General features: G+C 36.4%; 1 long non-coding RNA gene across 11 annotated transcripts; it reads right to left on the reverse strand.

Annotated features, from left to right (window-relative positions):
• Positions 1 to 7,768: 7,768 nt before the first annotated feature.
• Positions 7,769 to 19,075, reverse strand: LOC113274801. Of its 11 annotated transcripts, XR_003323245.1 has the most exons (14): positions 18,974 to 19,075; positions 17,997 to 18,620; positions 17,768 to 17,849; positions 17,551 to 17,667; positions 17,028 to 17,092; positions 16,812 to 16,943; positions 15,675 to 16,724; positions 11,012 to 11,724; positions 10,727 to 10,774; positions 10,513 to 10,548; positions 8,762 to 10,401; positions 8,588 to 8,669; positions 8,295 to 8,484; positions 7,769 to 8,113 (listed from the first exon to the last, which is right to left on the reverse strand). It is a non-coding gene; the product is annotated as an uncharacterized LOC113274801 (long non-coding RNA). The 11 variants fall into 11 exon arrangements; XR_003323244.1 differs by having other exon boundaries at positions 8,762 to 10,548; XR_003323243.1 differs by having other exon boundaries at positions 10,727 to 11,724.
• Between the last annotated feature and the right edge of the window lie 2,000 nt (positions 19,076 to 21,075).

Consider the following 21,075-nt stretch of genomic DNA (forward strand, 5'->3'; position numbering starts at 1 on the left):
AGTCTGTGTTTTTCTATTTGCTGCACTGCTTTGTGTTGGAATTTGAATAGGGACTTCGGAAGGCGAGCGCTAGGCACCAAAAACGCACTAAATGCAGGCCTAGCGGCTAGCAAATAAGGCGCCAAGACATTCACATTTATGCAACTTTCTAATCTTTCCTTGATGCCTAGGCGCTAGGTTTGGCGCTCACCTCGCGTCTAATACAACAAAGTTTCCGAGATATACGAGTATAATTTTGTTGCTCTTAACTCTCTAGAAACTCTATTATTGTTATTAACTTCTTGCTTGGTTAGAAATGAATGTATCACTGGTTATCTATTGGCTACACAAAACTGTCTAGGACCTTCCTAGAATTCTCTAGACGCTATTTAGTTTATCATACAACTGTATAATGACCGATCTTTTCTTAGTTCACATTATAGAACATTGTAGACAAGACCTACTCTAGCTTTCTAAACTATTCCAGTTCTAGAGTTTTCGAAACTATTCTAACAGGCTAACTCTATTAATTCACTGTGTAGAATTTTCTGAACTTTTCAATTTGGACAACTGGTCGAGACATTAATGTTAGGTGTACAGTCTCGTCGGATATCCATCAAGGGATTTAGAATTAGTGTTGCACCTTAGCACATCGAGAGGTATAAGGTCACCGTAACACCGACTACGTACTTTTTGAATTTTCTAAGTGGCTTGAAATTTATCTTGTGATAGATACATACAGAAATTCTGGATGAACCGTGGTTCTGGACCCTAGGTAGTAAGTTCGCGAATGATTCGCGAATCATTCGCGAATTTTTCCGTATCACGAATTTTACCGTTTTATTCGCGTACGTTTGCAACTCCGAACCCAAGACGCGTATTATGTGGCATTCCCGGATTATTCGCGAATCGTTCACAAACTTTACGTATTCCGAATGATACGTCCGCTTAATTCGCCAGAAATTTTTTAGCTTTTATGTTTTCAAAGGCCCTATATTTTTGGACTTTACTGCCTCCCAAGCATACACGGCCCAATATTAGACGTTGTTGTAATTTTTATGAAACAAAAATGACAGAAGAGATTTGAAGGTGAAGGTGAGAGAGATCTAAACCACTATACCACGTCCTCTTTGATGACTAATGTTGTATATATTATTAACATCATCATATTAAGTTTATTTTTTCTTTAAATAACTCACATGTATGCATAAAAATTAGTCCATGACCTTATAAATACTAATTATTTATTATATATGGATACCGAATTTTCAGATCCGAACTCACATTTATAAATCGAATTATACACGTACGTATGCCGTTCCGAATTACTGGCGAATCACGTTCCGTTGACCGAATTTTGGACCGAATTTGGATTTTACAAAACCGTATAATACTCGTATGTTTGCCGTTCCGTACGTTTGGCGAATCCCGAATTGCTAACTAGGTTCTGGACCACTCTATATATACCACCTCACATCAAGTGGTATCCTGCTAAATCTTTTTTTCCTTTAGGAGAAAAGGACGAGTTCCTTCATGCGAGTGTATTAATATGCATGCTGATTCTAATTTCTAAAGTTGTCGCTTGACTCAAAATGCAAAGTGTGACCCGTAATTTGAAGATTAGTGCGTTAATATTTTCTTACTAATACAGTATGGTTTGTCATTTTTGATGATAAAAGTAAGGCTAAATGATCATTTAGCCTTCATTGAACTAGTGGATGGTCGTTTCACTTTTACTTTTTGTGTATGTTTCTTGCACCGGAAGTTGAAAACCCATCTGGTGTTCAATGTCTCCTTGAGAAAAAAGAAAACATGGGCTGCTTTGCATACGAGCAAGGAAATCTCGATTGTTCTTTCTTTTCCTGTTAGGTGAAGATTTTACAAACCAAAAGTTTATGCTTTTTGGATCATTTTCCCCGAAGAAAAAAGCGTCCTTTGGTTTTTCGAGATTTGATCGAGCAAAAATTCTTGCCAAACCCTGAAAATAAACTATACAGAAACTGGTACACACAACCAGCCTTTAAATGGGACCCTGCTTTTCCCACACGACGGGGCCTACCAATTTTCTGTGTCTGGACGGTTTCTGTTGAGTTTATTTTGACGATACGTGTAGCATTGTTGTTAATCGATTCGTCTAGATCTGATCATTTCGAGTTTAATTCATTATATTTGAGTTTAGTTCACTTTTTCTGTCTCAAAAATAATAAAATACTTTATAAAATTATTTTTATTCTAATTAAAAATGTGCCAAACGAATCAGATGTAAAATGGTAACTGACTCAAATAACTCTGATCTCAAGTAAGGAAACAAAAAAACACACAATCCAAACAGATAAAATAGTCTCTTAGGCCAAGCATAATGGTCAAGGAACTCCCTTGAGTATAGCTTATTCAAAGGAAATGGGTGGGAGGCGCACCTCACTATCAGAACATGACATTCATTAGCTTAATCATACAGATACATAGATTCCGTGCAAATAGTAATTTTCCCAAAAAAAAGTTTCGTTGCAGTACTTGTATAGATTAAAAGATAACAAGAGGAAGAAGATATAATAGGTAAAAAAAGAGTTCTAGTAAATAAAAATAGGATAAAAGAGTGAAAACCAGGAACGAATACTCAATATCCGTCGAAAATCACTAGAAAACCAAGTTTTTGTAAAGTGAAAAATCCAACGAAAACTCAGTATCTGTGTGATTTTCCTTAGCTACAAGGTGGTTCATATCTGATCAACTTTAAAGTCTAGCTAATTAAGCGACACTGAAGCGCATAATAATTATATTTCGCTACAATTAAGCTATAGCGAAGCAAAATCACTTACCTTTGTGCTTGCCATAACCAAATATCAAACAATTTTGAAGATGAAGATAGTAATGACACACGTGGTCTTTTTTATTTTATTTATTTTGGATTAAGCAACAATGACGTTTGTGAGGATTGTTCAAAAATGTACCTCTAGGTTTTCATACCTCATAATTTGGTATAAATTTTGTTCACTCCTGTAAGGACCCGTAAATTCGTCAAAGTCATTTGACCGGTCAAGAGATGATTTTAACCGCTAATAACTAGATCAACTGAATATGAACAATAACCAATATGAATTTATTGAAAACCAACCTCGTCATGAAACTAGTACCATTGGATACATCTCGAAAAATTACGCGAAATGGACTACTTGAATATGTTGATCGGATATTGGATGATGAAAAAATCATTTATTCTGTATAGAGGGCAAAATAATCATTTTGCATATGCATTATATTAAGGCATATGATTTTTCTTCTCGGGGAAAATCTATCATTTTATATAATAATGTTATTATTATTCGACTGCCCATATCCAAAGCGTTGGGTGACGTAGTAAAAATCATTTGATTTTATCCAAATGAGATAGGAGAGAATACATTCTGTTATTCTTCTTATTTTCCTTCTCTTCTTCTGTTCTTATTCTGCGAGTAATTTGAGTCGAAAATAAGGTTTTATTCAGTTGATGAAACTGTACAAATGATGAACCTGATGAGGTTGTGAATCATAAAGGCAAACAAGTAGATATTGTTAACGTTTTTTCTGTTTGAACTGATGAATCAGAGAGGAAAAGGAAATTAGGGTTTTTATATTTGAATCTGATAAACGGGAATTGATAATTATATTGAGTTGATGATAGAGGAAGAAAAATATGGGACAAGCATGCTGGTGTCGTAGCATCACAGTGCTTCCAAAAGTAAACGTCATGGGTAAATATCGCTTCCCAGAGAAAGCTTCACAAGTTTAAGATGAGGCTTCATCTTGTTCAATGACGCATATCTGAGCATGCGTCATGCAGAAAGTGAAGGTATTACAAATGCTTTGCACTTCGCCTAAGTAAGGACCGACTATGTGAGTAGGCTAATACTCACATGTGTCATAGTTATAAACAAAAGCCCATCAAAAATTAAACTAAATAGTCTAGAAAGTTTTCCTCTCGTAAGAACTTCCATTTTTTCCTACATCAATAGTCTAAATCTACCCCACGTAAATTTGAGGTTGGGAATCACCAACACAGACACGACAAGACGCGGACATATAGATCGTTAAAATTAAATCATCATGACACTGACACATTTATGTACATATTAATTATTAAATAATTTTTATCTGACGCATATACATGGAAAAAAACTCAAATTTAGACCGCTAGATTAGTCAATCTGTAGAAAAATTAACTATTATATTAATTTCTTTAACATAACATATTACCCGACTAGTAAAATGAAGTATAGAGGACGACACCAATATTAGTGTGTCCGTCAGTGGCGGAGCTAGGGCCACATACACACACAAAAAACAAAAAATCTCAATAATCATAAAAACACCCTTGATTTTCTCCTATATTTAGCTTTTACCCCATCAAGTATTAGTATTTAGTTCCCCAAATTTCCATGAACTTTTTTAGCCCCTCTTTTAGCTTTTAGCCCACCAAATATCCAAAGTTGGAGAACTGAATACTAATACTTGGTGGGCTAAAAGCTAAATATAGGAGAAAATCAAGTAAAGATATTTTTTTAGCCCCTCCATACCGTTTTCTTGCTCCGCCACTGTCGAGGTGAACCAAAATTTATCCCATCAAGTCATCAACTAGAATTTGTAAGTGGCCCAAACTGTCATTTGGTTGAAAATGTGCCACGTGCAGTGATATAACTTTGTGGCCCATAATTTATCTCGCAGTTTGATTCAAAGAATCAAAACTTGGATCCCAAGATCTACATCGTAGTCTAAAATCTGACTAATCACCGAGAAATCTTTACTAGATAATTCGAAATCAGTCTCCTGGCCTCAAAGCTGCCATATGGTGTTCAAAGTTTCCTTAAAAAAAAAAAAGTAACCAGATGTCAAAAAAGAAAAAAATGGAAATGAAAAAGCTGGGAAATGTCGATTGTTTTCTTTTCTTTTTTATGGTTCATGGTTGGGTGAAGATTTTACGAATCAAACAGTTCCGCGGCAAAGTCTCCAAACACTTCTGAAGATGACTGACTGCAGGTTTATGATAGCGGAAGCAAGATATGGACAAGCAAAGGAGAAGATCAAGAGAATGCTAAGAAGGAATTTCATGGTTGGAGATGGGAGACTAGTGGAGTCTTTTCAGTGAAGTCGTGCTACCAAGGTCTGGCGAAGAACTCGGTTATCATTTTCCCTTCTGCACAAATATGGAACCATTAGTACCAACCAAGGTCTGTTTCTTTGTTTGGTTAATTCATCATAAGGCTATTTTAACTCAAGATAATCTACATAAGAAGGGGTGGCAGTTAGCAAATAGGTGTATATTTTGCAAGTCGAATGAAGAAACCATCGATCATCTCTTCAGTCAGTGCCCTGAAATGTATGTTGTTTGGATGTACTTCATGAAGGAATTTCACAGGGATTGAGTTATTTGTGAAAACGCTACAAACTTGTTTATCGAGCAACAGGCTCGCGGGCTCACTGAGAACGACAAAACTCTTTGGGAATTACTACCCTTTGCTTTCATTTGGGGAGTGTGGAAACAGAGGAATAAGTGCATTTTCCAAGATTCGGAATACTCGCAAGAAAACTTGATTAGGAGGATTAAAGCTCTATTACTATATTGGACCTCTACTACCATATCTTTAGAGGCATTACTTTTCAGAATCTATACTACAACTGGGATCTTGTAGTTAATAGGCAGTGTTGATTGCACTTTCTTAATGGAGGTCTTCCTCGATTTTGGGGCAGTTCTGGTGGTTTAGGTTCTTGGCTAGCAAGACCTTGAACATATTGAACTTACTTGTGTTCTTTCTAGTCGACTAGAGCAAAAATGCTTTGGTCTTTTTTTTCTTTTCTAACTTTTTATCTCTTTTCTGTTCTCCTCAAAAAAAAAATAATTTACTGAGGTTTTGAAGGCATTGGAAGGAGAGCTTGGAGAGAATCCATATTTTGGTGGTGAAAAATTTGGATTTGTGGATGTGGCTTTGATTCCTTTCTATAGCTGGTTTTATGCATATGAGACCTGTGGAAATTTTAGCATTGAAGAAGAATGTCCAAAGATTGTGTCTTGGGCTAAGAAATGCATGGAAATAGAGTGTGTTTCCCAGTCGCTTCCTGATTCAGGAAAAATTTATGAATTTGTTCTCACATATTATTAAAAGAAGCTTGGAATTGCATAAGTTCATTCCAAAAGCTCACATGTTGGGTCACAGGGATGTTGGGTCAAATGTTTTAATTTTTTTCTTGTACTCGGTTGTTTTCCTTTTCAATAAAATTTTAAGCATTTTACATCAAAAGAAAAACTGATAATGGCTTAACAAATAAATAGCGAATATTTGCCTAAAGTTCAGGTCTGCAAAGAGTTGAATCATTTTTTTTAGTAAAGAAACCAGGCTTAACCCTGGATAAACATTTCATAGTTTGTTACACATCCCTCCTGAAGGAGTTTTACCAAAATAGAGTTAACTAGATTGTGTGCCCGTGCTACGCCCGGGCAGCTTCTCAAATTTGGTTCATCAATTCAATCTACAACTACAAACTACAAATACAGTGCATCATTGCCTCTTTTTTTTATTTTTTTATTTGGTAAAGCTCGGCGCTTCACCTCTCCCCTCCCAATTTGATTCGGTAAAGCTCGGCTTCGCCTCGCCCAATCCCAATTTGATTTGGTAAAGCTCGTCTTCGCCTCGCCTAGTCCCCATTCTGATTTGATTTGGTAAAGCTCGGCTTCGCCTCGCCCTAGTCCCGATTTGATTTGGTAAAGCTCGGCTTCGCCTCGCCCCAGTCCCGATTTGATTTGGTAAAGCTCGGCTTCGCCTCGCCCAGTCCCGATATGATTTGTAAAGCTCGGCTTCGCCTCGTCAAGTGATAACAAATTAACTTTACCTGAAATGTCTTTCCAAAAGACTTCATTTTCATCAAGAATAGCTTGCACTGATGGCTAGACTTCTACACATCCAATATAGTTTCATGCAATATAAGTGCAACTTATAGAAATAAGAATAGATCAAGATTAATAACCTCGTTTTCTCTTGAATTTATTTATCAACTCCACAGAGTTCTAATTCAGATCTTTAAAAATTATGAAACAATGATAAGCTTACATCTTATTTAGAAAATATTATTGACTGAACTTCGTAGCATATGTGGTGTAGTGTAAGTCACCGAGATAGTCACAATAAGTTGTACACCACTATCCCAACCAACCTGCACCATTCATCCTAAGGAAATAAAAAGAAAGCAATCATTTCTTATATATATTTGGATTTAAGGGAGCCTCCTTCGCAATAGCAGATAATGCAGTCAAATTAAAAAAGAAAGGAAAATGCATTGGCTTTATATGATAATACTGTATATGTATATGGAGAATTCTCATTTCGATTATGTAGTAGCATGTTTGGCAGTGTAAACTTTATACTTATCAGTGTTAGCTTAGATCGATCCCTAAGAACTGAAAATTTTGAATGAGCAAGAAATTAGATCCATCACGATTATTAACACGAAAACCATCAGCACTGCCATGGCTAGAATGCATTGGCATACCTGGTATGCACCGAGCTTTGGTCATTGTATTGCACTTTTAACAAATAAGACTTGCCATGGTATTTGATTTCAACTCTAAATTCGAAAGAAAAAAATGGCCAAGGTACTAATTTCAGCACCCCAATCCATTCATCCAGAGATAAGCACATTAGACCCAAACAACCTCGTCGTTACAAATCAAGGTCATGGACGACACTGGTGACGTCAAAATGATGGCTATGGTGATGCCCCAAGTAATAAGCCAAATTATTTTTCACAAAGCAGAACAAATAACAACAAATGAATCAGTAATTTTATCAAAGAAAAATGAAAGCAACTGAAATCCAGCAAATCCATTGAGCCAGAATCATTGAACAAATCCTTTTTTTAATATTAAATTATAAACAACCTTGGATGATCAAAACATAGCAACAACCAGTATTACAATGTCACGGTAATACCTATACTTTATGGATGGAGTATATTTTTGGAAGAAGAATCACAGAAAGAAGCGAATGTATTCGAAAATGCACTATAAAATCTGAATAGACAGAGCTGAGAAAAGAGTCGGAGAATAAAAAACACCAACTATTGACTTCAGAATTCCAAAACTCTCAAGCCGTGAGATATGCACCCTCTGCATATACAGTCAGGAATTGCACATGAGCACATAAACCGATCTTAGTATATCTGCATTTGTATATAGATGGATCCGTAACAAATGTCGAGGTTCCCATAGAATCCATGACTAATCTATTATCATATGCAGTATTTTCAGTAGCAATATATGTATTTGAATTTCAGTAGGACTTATTCACCTTGGTTTCATCACGCAATCAATGTGATACTTAAGATACCAAGGAAGACTTGCTGTCCCGAAGAGTCCCTGGCTGCAAGAGGGTTATCCCATATAGTACCAATATTCGTCTATGAAAGCTTGTAGTTTTTTCAAAGCATATGCAGGCATTGCTGATCTGTAGGCAATAGTGGTTACCGTATAGGTTCAACCTGTAACGACAGAAATAATCTTGACGTATGGATGTGAGTTAATAAATAGCAAAAAAGTTCTTTTTATGCAAAAAAAAAAATGGAAAACAGTAATGCGATATACTTAAATGGTTAATTTTGCAAGCTGGAGCTCTATTCTATCTGTAGAGTGCTTGAAAGGCAGTGTCGTAATTCCTATGATAAAACTGCAACAAAAAGGGAATATATAATCAAATTTCATTTTTGTGAAATCTTACAGAAAGAGGAAGATGATGATACATCGGAATGGAAACCTTACCTTTGGCTGTATAGAGTTGACGTCTTCGTACCATTGAGATCCCAAACCATCAACACTGCCATGGCTAGAATGCATTGGCATATGTAGAATCAGGAAAAATTGAACCATTAAGACATCAGATTATAAGTGTCACACTAAAACTTGAAAATATTATACACACATATTTTAAGCACCGGATCTATCTCCTCGGAAATTTGTTTAAATAACTACTTTAGAGGCCATAACTAAAGAACCATATCCAAAGCATTATGTGCCTCTAGCAGCTCGAAGACTAAAGACTTCCAATATTTCAAACAGGCTTGTTCAGTCTACTTAATTATTATACAACAAACAAAATTTATCAGGATTTTTATCATCTTCTGCATCACAAAACCCGTGTAACAAAGAAACTGCAAAACTAAATTCATTTCCATCAAGTCTATATTCCTATTAAGAACACAAACTTCTACTAACACTTACTGTGTGTAAAATAAAGGAAGCATAAATAATTGATTAATTTCGTTTGTAATTGCCAACAGTTTGATATCCACATTTCCAACATGGATGAAAAATCCGTCTGAAGTGAGCTCCAAAATAAGAAATTAAAATACTTTATCACATTAATAGAAATTTAACTTTACAAATCATAACCTTTATCGTCTCATAGGGTCATACATAATTACTTCTGATCTTAAACCATATATATTGGGATGAAAGCAAGTGAAACCAATATTAAAAAAAAGCTTCACATGTAAAATGAGATGAAAAACAAACTTAGCATCACCAAATAAACAGAAAACCCTTATCTTTTCAAATGTATAGAACTAAAAAAAGAAATTGATGAAAATGATAAAGGAAGACTGATTTTACTCATGAAAAACAGACTCACCATAACCAACAAAACAAAAAACCATTAAATGGTTGAGAAAGAAGAAGAGTGAAAAAGGATTAGGGTGCAAAATGAAATTTGACCTTTAGTGACCTACAAAAAGGGAGTAATGTACATTAATAAGTTAGAAAGCCAGAAACATCAATCATCATAAAAATGTCTCACTCTGCATGCAACAACCGGCTTCTCTGTCTTTATTTTGTTTCTGAAAAAACAACAAATTACGAAAAGAAGCAAAGCATAATTTTGAGGTATCTGTCTCATAAGTATTCTTTTGCTATACATTTCGTAGTACAAATATTCTCACAGGTAGCTTTAAAAAGTAAAACCTTATACCTTTGGAGTAAGAACCCGAATCTTATTAATGTATTATCACCTAAGAAGAAAGCCATCAGCAACTGTTACCTAAGGAGAAGAATGTAAGTGGAGCAAAAATATTTGAGTCTTACAACTCTGGATGTGCTTGGTGTAACTGAAAACAACCATAAAAAGCTGAATCGCCCAACTCAAAAAAACTATAAAAAGTTGAACGCATCAGTTTGTTATGCATATACCTGTAATGAACTTTAACCCATTCTAAATTAAGGTTTTGTGACAACCCATATGACTAATTGTAAAATCTGAATGAAACTAAAAGTGTTCTGAAAAAAATTAGTAATGGAAGAGAAGGTAATGATATATAAAACATAAAAATCTATTAGGGTTTTCACCTTGCGTTTTAGTTGGTTGTTTATGTATCCGTATTTTTTCCAGAAAATCTTACTAATCGTACCTGCAAAATAAAACAAAGTAAATCAAAGCAATGTCGTTAGTAGCATAAAATAAGTGGAAGGAAAAAATCCAAAACAAACTGGTGCATAAGCTAAATGGTTATACTCATAACTGATATTATTTGGATCAAGATCAATGTTCTTCGTACCTGATTAGGTTTTTGTTATTAGTTTCGGGTAACATAAATAAATCATAACCTTAACTGAAGCAAACAACTGACGCACAATAACAGGAGGAAAGAAAAATCGTTACCGCAATATAAAAAGGAAGGGTTAGGGTTAATTGATTCAAAGAAATGAAGTGACAGAAAAAGAGTTAGAGTTTACCAATACAGATTTGGATTTGATTATTTATCTCTTCTTCAAAAACCACACCTGCAAAATCATATCAAACAAACTACACAAATCGTCTATTATAATCGACAGGAGTAGCTACTTTGGGATATTCTCCATCATATTCTTAAGGCGAGATGGGATGAGTTTACATCATGATTATGCTAAAAATCAAATAAATCCATATTTAAGAACTCAAAAAAGAAGTAAACCATAACTTACAAAATAAAAAACAGAGTGTGTTCATAAAAAATAAGAACATGTGATGAACAATCATACCTGATGTGCCTTACTTCTTCGTTCTTGTTAGAGAAATCAAAAGATGAAGGAGAACAGAGAAGTAAACGATAAAGCCTTTGTCCCCTGGCTAGTTGTTTTTCTTTTCTTTGTATCATCATTATCCCATGAACAAAGCATATCCTAGGGTTTGTTCTTAGGTTTTTTTTTTTTTTTTGAGCGAAACAGAAAACTGGTTCTTAGGGTTTGATATGTGTTTTTTTTTGGTTTTATGTTTTGTGGGCGAAATTTGTGTGAGAATTCCTCTTTTTTCTCTCCTTTGAGGAAAAGTGAAACGGAGCAATTGTGTGAGTTGGTGAGGGTCACCGTTGAACGTGAAGCCTTATGAGCTTAGTATTTTAAAGGAGTTAGATACTCGATTCATCCCACTGCGCATTGAGTTTATATTCAAGACAAGCTTCAGCTAATTTACTTGCCATGAAGTTTTGAGACTTTGGAACTAGACTGAGTTCCTTGAGGTACCTAATGCATAATATAAAGTTTTTATTTATGCCTGGGTGAGTCATCTGTATGTTCTTTTCTGCTTCTTAGTCGGATCTTGACAGCTTCAAGGATTTTCACATTGTCACCTTCAACTTCGACCTGCGGATGGTTAAGTTGATGTGTCCACTGGATTGTCATGGAAGCTGCTGCATCTTCTACTTCTTCCTCTGATCTTGCTTCAAGGTTGCTGCATCTTGCTTTGGAGATGTTTCCTGCATGATCAGATAGTATTAAACCTATTCCTCCCTCCATACCGTTACTACTAACCCTTAAAGTTATATTTATCTTAACAGTTAACAGGTTAATATCTGTGGGTTTGGTATTATGAGTAATTTGAACTGTAGAGTTCAAGATTCCATCCTTCCTACATCTTCTACTATAGTTTACCATTTTGGTAATGCTAACACCCACTCTCTGTGGGTTAGGTTTTATCTTCCTAAAAACCAAGTCACCCCTGCACTTCCAGATCTCCCAACAGGTGATTGCCAGAACGTCAGCCCAATCAATTTCACCTAGATTGTCTACTCTCCCTCTATTGAACCAATCCTGAAGCCAGCATTGAAATTCTGTGTGATTGTTGGTATAGACTGTGAGACTAACACCCATATGGCTCAGAACTTTAAGAGTAAAATCACAGTACAAGAAAATATGGGGTAGCGTTTCATCATGCTTTCCACATAGAGGGCATATCCTGTTGATGTAAGGTAGAATTCTTGCCATTCTCTCATTCAACGGCAGAATATCGTGAACAAACTTCCAGATGAATGTCTTGACTCTTGGAATAGTGTTCATTCTCCATATTTTTCTCCATAATAGTTTCATTCTCAAATCTTATTGGAATAGTGTTCATTCTCCATATTTTTCTCCAGAATTGTTTCATTCTCAAATCTTATTGCTGGCCCCTAAGCATAATTTTCTTGTACAAGGACCTGATTGTGAATTTCCCATTACTCTCCAATCTCCATCTTATTTCATCCCTTTTGTTTCTGTTAATCTTGATCTCTTTGATTTGTTGTCTGACTTGAGGTGCAAAATACATTACCATCTTCAGATCATCCCATACCCATTCCTCTCCATCCTTTTCCATTAGTTCTCCCACATAGGTAATTTTTTGGCTTTGTCCCAATGTCTCAATCAGTTGTTGTTGTTATCTTGGATACCACAGGTCCTCCCATATTCTAATTGTTTTTCCATCCCCCACTCTCCATTCAGTATTCTCCCTTATCTTTCCCACTTCCTTCATTAGGTTCTTCCATACCCATGAATCTCTGTCAGAACACTTGTATTTAGTGTTCAGTATGCTTGTCTCTGGGAAGTACTTATTTTTGAAAATGGGCCCCCACAGATTATTGGGTTCTTTTAACAATCTCCAGATAACCTTGGCAAGCATTGCCGAATTAAAATATCTTAAGCTCACAAATCCCATTCCTCCCATACTCTTAGGCTTGCAAACTCCTATCCAGGCTTTTAGAAAAACCCCTTTTTTTCCCTTCTCATTCTTCCCCCAAAAGAAACCCCTCTGCATTTTATCAATGCTATCAGTCACTGCGACCGGCACTCTAAAACAGTTCATCTGATACATCGGTGTTGTGGAGGAAGATGCTTGTATCATGACTCCTTTTCCTGCACAAGACGAGTGTTTTCCTTTCCAATCCTTTAAGTTTCCCCCAATTCTGTCTAAGATAAACTGACACGACTTGATTTTTGAAGTGTGTGTAAATAGGGGAGAACCTAAATACCTATCATTGAGAGATATTCTCTTCACTCCTAGTGTATCTATGACCTCATTCATGGTGTTCTGGTGAGAGTTTTGACTGAAAAAACACCAGACTTCTCCATGTTTATGAGCTGGCCAGAGGCCAAACTAAATTCAGTCAACACTTTCAAAATGTTCTCACTTTCAGCCTCGCTAGCTTTGCTAAATACTAACAGATCGTCTGCAAATAGGAGGTGTGATATGGCAAGGGCATTTTGCCCCACCTTTATTCCATGAATGAGATTCAACTCCTCAGCTTTAGAGATGGCTCTAGATAACATCTCCATGCATATGATGAAAAGGTAGGGAGATAGCGGGTCTCCCTGCCTCGGCCCTCTAGAAGGGTTAAATTGCTCGCAAGGTACACCATTCAAGAGAACTGAAGGTGACACAGTGCTGATACATTCATGAACTAGCTTACACCAATGCTTGCTAAAACCTAACTTATCCATGATCTTTCCCAAAAAACTCCACTCCACTCTATCGAACGCTTTAGACATATCTATTTTGAGACCCATTAGAAATTCACCTCCTCTTTGATCCCTCATGGTATGTATTATTTCGTGTTCTATAAAAACATTGTCCGAGATCTGTCTTCCCTGGATGAAGGCCGCTTGGTAAGGGGAGATAATATTAGGTAGAAACTTTTTCAGTCTATTGGCTAAGACTTTAGACATGATTTTGTATATGATATTGCTTAAGCTAATTGGTCTATAGTCTCTAGCTGCTTGAGGGTACTCTATCTTGGGTATCAGAGTGATAAATGTGGTGTTTATCTCTCTTAGAATGAAGCCTGAAGTGAAAAAACTCTCTACCATGTTAAACACTTCCATCTGCACTACATCCCAGTTCATCTGGAAAAATCTCGGAGTAAAACCATCTGGTCCTGGCGCTGTGTCAGGCTCCATAGAGAAGACACATTTTTTAATTCCTCCATTGTAGGAATCTCAATCAGCATCTTATTGTCCATCTCAGTTATAATTGATTGCACAACATCCAGATAGCCGCTCTCCGTATCTGGATTCGAAGAAGTGGCCACTTCTTCGAAATGACCTGTGATGGTTTCAGCTACCTTCTCAGTTCCTTCTACCCAATTTCCTGCACTATCCCTTATAGCCTCTATTATATTTCTCCTATACCCGTTCACAGCTTTCCTATGGAAGTACGCTGTATTCATATCCCCTAGCTCGACTTCCTGCTAACAACTCTTGTCTTTCCAGAAGCTTTCCACTACTCTGTACCAATGCTCTACTTCTCTTTCACACTCTCTAATCACATTACTCCTATTTCTAAGATTAATGTTCGAGCTAACCTGTTTGAGTCTATTCTTATCCCTACTCAGATTTTTCTTTATGTCTCCGAAAGAATTCTTGTTCCACTTATAAATCTCTTGTTTTGTTCTCTTAAGCTTATGAACCAGTTTATAAGCTTTGCTACCTTTGGCCTTTATTTTCCAATTTTCTTTGATCAATTTCTTGCAATCTGGCTCCTTGAGCCAAGTTCCCATCACTCTGACTGGCTTGTTTGCCCCTTTGTTAACATATTTTGAATTTAGCATGATTGGTATGTGATCTGACCCAACCCCATCAAGTGCGTAACCGTTGCACTGTTGTTTCTCCCCCACCAGTTCCCATTTGCCAATGACCTATCAAGCCTAGCTTCAGTTAGTGCTTCATCTTTCCTCTTGTTGCTCCATGTGTAAGGATAGCCTGTGAATCCCAGATCATTCAGATCTGCCATCTCCAAGCAATACTTTATTTTATCTGCCTCAGTCTTGTTAAAACTCCCAGGTCCTTTCTTGTCATGTTCTATCACTGTGAGGTTCAGATCCCCTAGCAGCAGCGAGTCCGTGTTCATCGTATCAGCCATTTGTACCATGTAATTCCAGAAGTTGTATTTCTCATTCTATTCTGAAGGTCCATACACACAAGATAAGGTGCTTTCCAGACCTGTTACCATACTCTTAATGTGGCAGCTGATTAGATTTTTGGAAAACACTCCTACCCTGAGATTTGTTCCTATTTTCCATGCCACCACAAGCCCTCCTGCCGCACCAATTGGTTCTACCATGAAGCAGTTTTTGTATCCCAGCTTAGTGATTATTGGGTTCAGAACATCTCTGGTATTTTTCGTCTCGCACAAAAATAAGATATCTGGGTTCTTTTCTTTAATCATGTCAGTAAGGTATTGTTGGGTGAGTGGATTACCTATACCTTGACAATTCCAGGAAGTAATTCTAACATTCCCATCAAGATGCATATAATGGTTATGGAAGGTATGAAATTTAAATGCCTTTATGCGTTCATTTCATAAACATTTTCCTAGGAACACAAATTGGTGACTGCCTAAACAGTATAAGAAGTAGTTTGTATTTCTTTGGGAAAAATTGTCGAAATAAAGATGTACCTGGTGCCCAAGACTGGGGAGCGTATCCGGGTTTGCCTGCATGATACCATGTATCGTCCTAGCTGCATCCTCAGTTGCTGGTCCATCGTACCGGTTCGAGTGCTGGCTGGTGAAATTAGAGTTTTTTTTCTGCAGAGTCTAGTTTGACTGAATTTGGCTTATCAGGTTGTTCACAGTTGTTGTTACTTTTTCCTACATCCCCCCTCCCCATTTGGAATTGAGACCCTTCATGTAGCATATGCACTACTTCATCTTTCTTCTCATTCATTGGATTTTTATGACAATCAATCATTTATTCATCTTCTCTTAAGTTTAGCTTCCTCTTTGCTAGAGGTGAAGCCATACTTGAAAATTCATTAGTTGTTGCTCTCTGCTTAGTTGGGATGGATTTTTTCTGGTAGGTTCTTGGGGCTTTGTTTGAGATTTTAGTGGGTGAAATAATATTTTCCTGACAATTTGATGTATTCAGTTGCAGGACATTTGTGTGGTTGTTGAGGGATTTTGATGAATTGTTACCTTGTGTAGGAGAGCTTGTTGTGTTCTTTGCGCTATGCACTGAGTAATGTGTTTCATCAATGACAATCCCTTTGCTGCACTTCATCTTTTTCCAGTTTGGAACTGCCAATATTCCCTCCACAGGCTTCTCCACCCAGCTTTCTTTTCCTTTTGATTTTGTTTCCAACTTCTCAGACCCCTCTACCCCTACAGCCACAATCTTCAGTGCATTTTCTACCACCTTCTCATACCCATCAGTCATTTGAGTGCCACTGATTTGAGCATTTTTTTCCTTGTTTACCCTTCCTTCCAGTCTCATGTTATCCCCCCCCTTGTTGCAGAGAAGAGTTCTGTTTTTCCTTCTCTACAATTTCTCCAACCTCATATCCCTTACTAGCTCTTGAACTAGTCCCTTCCCCTTCCGCTAACTTCTTTTGAAGATTCGGGTTTAACCATTGTCTACTCCCTTCACAATGTTGTTCCGGATGGTCCATAATATTGCATTTTGTACATAAGTTTGGAGGGAGGCAATCATATTCAAAATTGAATCATGAACTGGTTTAAAAACATGGTCAGAGTAAGTAAACTGAAACTGAAAGAGGGCAGAGTTGAAATTAAAAAAGTGGTAAGAGAAAACACAACCTAACTATACAAACATAGAGTTGGTGGCGATGGGGATTGACAGGAGTTCCGAAAAAGAGGGTATAAACAAGTGCCAAACATCTTTCAGGCAGCAAAAAAATCTTCAGGAAGATAAAACTTCAATCCAATAGCCTGTAAGCACAAGTTGGTTCTTTTAGGATGTAAGTATGGTGTTAACCAAAAGGAAAACAAAAGCGCACTAGAATCTAGAATTACCTCGGCGAATTTGATATCTGCATCACTATGATCATTCTTTCTCCCAGCTGCAAACGTAAAACGACCTAACGTTGACCACACGAAAATCACAGAACAAGATAAATGGAAACAAATTGTAAGCAAATATTATTTCTTTGGGAGAGTAAGAAAAAAACACCTAAAATCAAATGTATAAAGATATTCATCACTGCAGGGATTAGATATTCCGAATGAGTGAGACAAAATGGGAAAACAACAAATGTTCAGAAGCTGACGTGCCTATCATTTTTGGATTACACCAGTATTACGTAAACAGAAATATAAAGAAAAGACTCAACACTGTATGGGCAGTGGAAAACGGACATATGAAGAGGCAGGCATTGTTCTACATGGTGATGACATGCTCCAAACCGCAGTCCACTTTCACAACTGACTAGTCTGACTTACTAATATTTGAAAACATATAGCAATCGGCTATCATGTATTAGCTAATGTTATATGTCTGTGCAGAATAAAATCTATATGCTAGAGTTTGCTAACTCACTTGAATTGGGACTTTGACGCAATCAATGAAATTTTTTAGCCGTCCAATTTTAGAATCAATTGCTACCTGTCTCTTATTCTTCCGGCGCTCAATGTTGGATTTATTGGTAAAGATCACCTAATTAAGATGAAGGAGAACAGTTATAGATGTGCATGTTCACAAATATTCCAATTGAGTAGTTTCAAAAGTAGGAACGTTAAGATGACAAAAAACAGACCAGTTTGTATCTATCTTTCTACAAGTTATTTAGCTTCTCTAGTATTGATTGGAACATCAGGGACCATGCATCTGCACCGATTCTGTTGTTCAAGAGTAACATCATATGGTCAATGTATTGAACTGGTTTTAAACAAGTTAAAGGTGAAGGCTAAGATGTAAATCCGTCAATCTACTCTAAATAATTAATGGGCTGAGAATCAGCAGAAAAGCAAACTGGATGATACCACCTTGTCACGTTATGCCCTCGTTCTTTGCTATCTGAACCTAATCTCAGCGACTTCGCAGGAATTGCCTCGGAGCATTTCTTGCAAGAAGAGCGGATAGACTTTGCATACTCAGTGACGCCCTTGATAGAGGCTTTTTGCATTTGATACAGAAACGACGAAGAATAGGAGGCATGAGAAAGTAAAACAAACTAAAGAAAGTACTGAGCCAAATGTAATCATAGAGTTAGGGATGAAAACTCAAACTATATATTTGGAAGCCTAAAACTAAAGTATTGCAGGTTCATCTTCTTTAAGAGCCTGAGATAGAGACCAGCAAGAAGCTGCTCATAACTAAAAATAGACATAGAATAAAACAGATGGGAAGCTATTAAAATGATGTTGGCCACTTCGGACTCTTCCAAACTATTTTCATTGCTTCGGTGAGTAACGCCTCACCATCACACCACCATAGCGATGGGATAGTATAGATATTGATAAAAATAAAATGATAAAACAAAATTCAGGAATTTAATGGCATTGGAAATATAACACAGGGAAACTGCATCAGCTCAGCTCAAAGCGTCTTACCTCCATCGGCAATAGCTCACCATTCAATAGCTTTTTCAGTGCTTCTTAATGATTGCTCTGAAATGCCAAGTGAAGATACAACTTTTACCTTTCAATTCCATAGTTGAATCTCACATGGGCATGGAAGAATCATACTCATATTATACATTTCAACAACAATTATAATTTTAACCCAATGCATTCAAAATTCAACACCAAAATTAAATCAATACTACAATAACCCATCACACACTAGTAATAATCATAGGTTTTAACCACTTCTATGTTCAATGTTATGATTTAGTTGTATAAACCGAAATTTATCAACCCCAAGATCAAGAATCTTAAATCAGATTGTATTTTAAACCCCAGTTTAGAATTAAGAATCTTTTGTTGATAAAATTCAAAATTAACAAATGCAATAGAATCACCTTTGACTATACAATAAACCTTTTAGGTTCAAGTTAAAATTCCACGCACAGCACCTTCAACGTTAGAAGGGGCAAAAACGCCTCTATTTGGGTTTGAAGAACAAAAAGGAGGACAAGAAGCACTCGGCAAAAACTAAGTTATCACCGACTCAAAGTCAACCTTTGACTTTGGCGGTAACTTGGTTTCCTCCTGGTACTATTTGTGCGGAAACATAGTTTCCGCGCACCACCAGTTAGCCAAGAGTCCTATGATAGGGGCTCTTAGAAAAAGTTTTGAGGGCTCACAAAGTGACAAAACATGGGTTTCCAAATTGTAACCAACAAAACCCCTTATCCAACATTTTTATGTATTGACTAAAATGTCCTCTATGAATTATTTGATTTAGACTTAGTTTCTGAAAATCAAAATATCAAGATTAGTGAAGGAAGAAGAAAAAGTTTGAGAAAAACCTAGAAATTTAGGTTTTCTCAATCCAAATGAGTGGCTCTAGTAAGATTAGTGAGGTAAGTGAATCCTCATCTACCAAATCAAACAAAAATCCTCCAACCCCTATAGATAATCAAGAATCTGTAACCCAACCACAAGCTCAACCTATACATGAAGGATATGAACACTATTTTGAATTTGAAGAAACCAAAGAAGATGAATATCAAGAACCAAATGCTCAACAGAGTAAGGTATACCTCTAACTTAACTCCAACAAACAATTTTTTTGCTTTTAATCACATAAAGTACGTAGAAAGTTGGATTTCTTTTGTTTTTTCAAAACCCCCAAATCTGAACCGTAAGTAACATACGGTTTGGAAATATTATCGGCTTACGGTAGGGAATCTTCATAATTCCAAAACGTAGAAGATTTTGATTCCAGAACCTATGGTTTGGAAAATATGAACTCCAAACAGTAGACTACCTACGGTGATGTTTCACACCGTTGATGTATGAATAGCATTTAATGATATTCATACTTCTACCAAACCGTATGTTATCCCAGAAAAGCCTACGACTTGGAAAAACCACCGTAGTGAATCACAGGGTGATTTACGGTTTGGAGTTCTCAACTGTATCTCTGTCTACGGTTTGGTTTCCGAACCGAATACTTATGTTTTTAGATACACATTTTTCTAATCCTTTGCAATATTTTTCATATTTATAGCTCGATCTTCAACCTGAACCAATGGAAGATTAACCTGCAGTTATGGATATTTTGACCGAAGATACAAGTGCTCACTATGCCAACAACTTTGAATGGGAAGATATAAAGGATGCAAAGAAGTGGGCTCGAGAACAAGGGTTGAAGAAGAAGTGTATCATAGTCCAAAATAAACAAGTTAAAAAATACAGATTTTAAATGGTTTGTGAATCTAGTGGGAAATATGAGAGTCATCAAAGAAAAGGTTATGAGTATCAACCAAAGACCTCGAGGAAAAAGAAAGTTATTCATACAAAGAAGATCGGGTGTCCTTTTAAACTTCAATTTAATTTCAACCAAGAAAAGAAAGTACGATATACGAGTGAAGTTAAATCAAGTTATCATAATCATCATATCCCGAAGAGTTTGCTTAATCATCCTTATCCGGCAAGGCTCAACCCCGAAGAAAATAAACTAGTAAAAGTGTTGACTAAAAAAGAACAAGGCCTATTGATATTTTATCTAGTGTAAAGGTATTAAATGAAAATAACACATCTATCTTGTCTACTATCTATAATGAAAGAGAAAAAAAATTAGGAGTGAGGAATAGGAAGACAGACTACGTATGCAACAACTATTGTATTTGGCGAAAAAGGCGAACTATTCGGTAGCCTATGACGTAAATGAGAAAAAGAAGGTGATACATCTTTTCATTGCCCGTACGGAATTCGTAAGGTTGGCGAGATGTTTCCATCAAATAATTTTCATGGATTTCACCTATAAAACGAATAAGTACAATATGCCGATGTTGAACTTTATGGGGCAAACATCTACAAAGGCGCCATTTTGTGTCGGTTTTTGTTTACTGAGAGACGAGACAAAGGAGAGATATTTGTGGGCATTAGGAAAGGTAAAGTTATTGTACTAAGAAAATTATACTCCTAAGGTATTGATTACGGATAAGGAGAAATC

This window comes from Papaver somniferum, chromosome 4 (assembly GCF_003573695.1).
Source record: "Papaver somniferum cultivar HN1 chromosome 4, ASM357369v1, whole genome shotgun sequence".
In the NCBI taxonomy this organism is placed as follows: domain Eukaryota; kingdom Viridiplantae; phylum Streptophyta; class Magnoliopsida; order Ranunculales; family Papaveraceae; genus Papaver; species Papaver somniferum.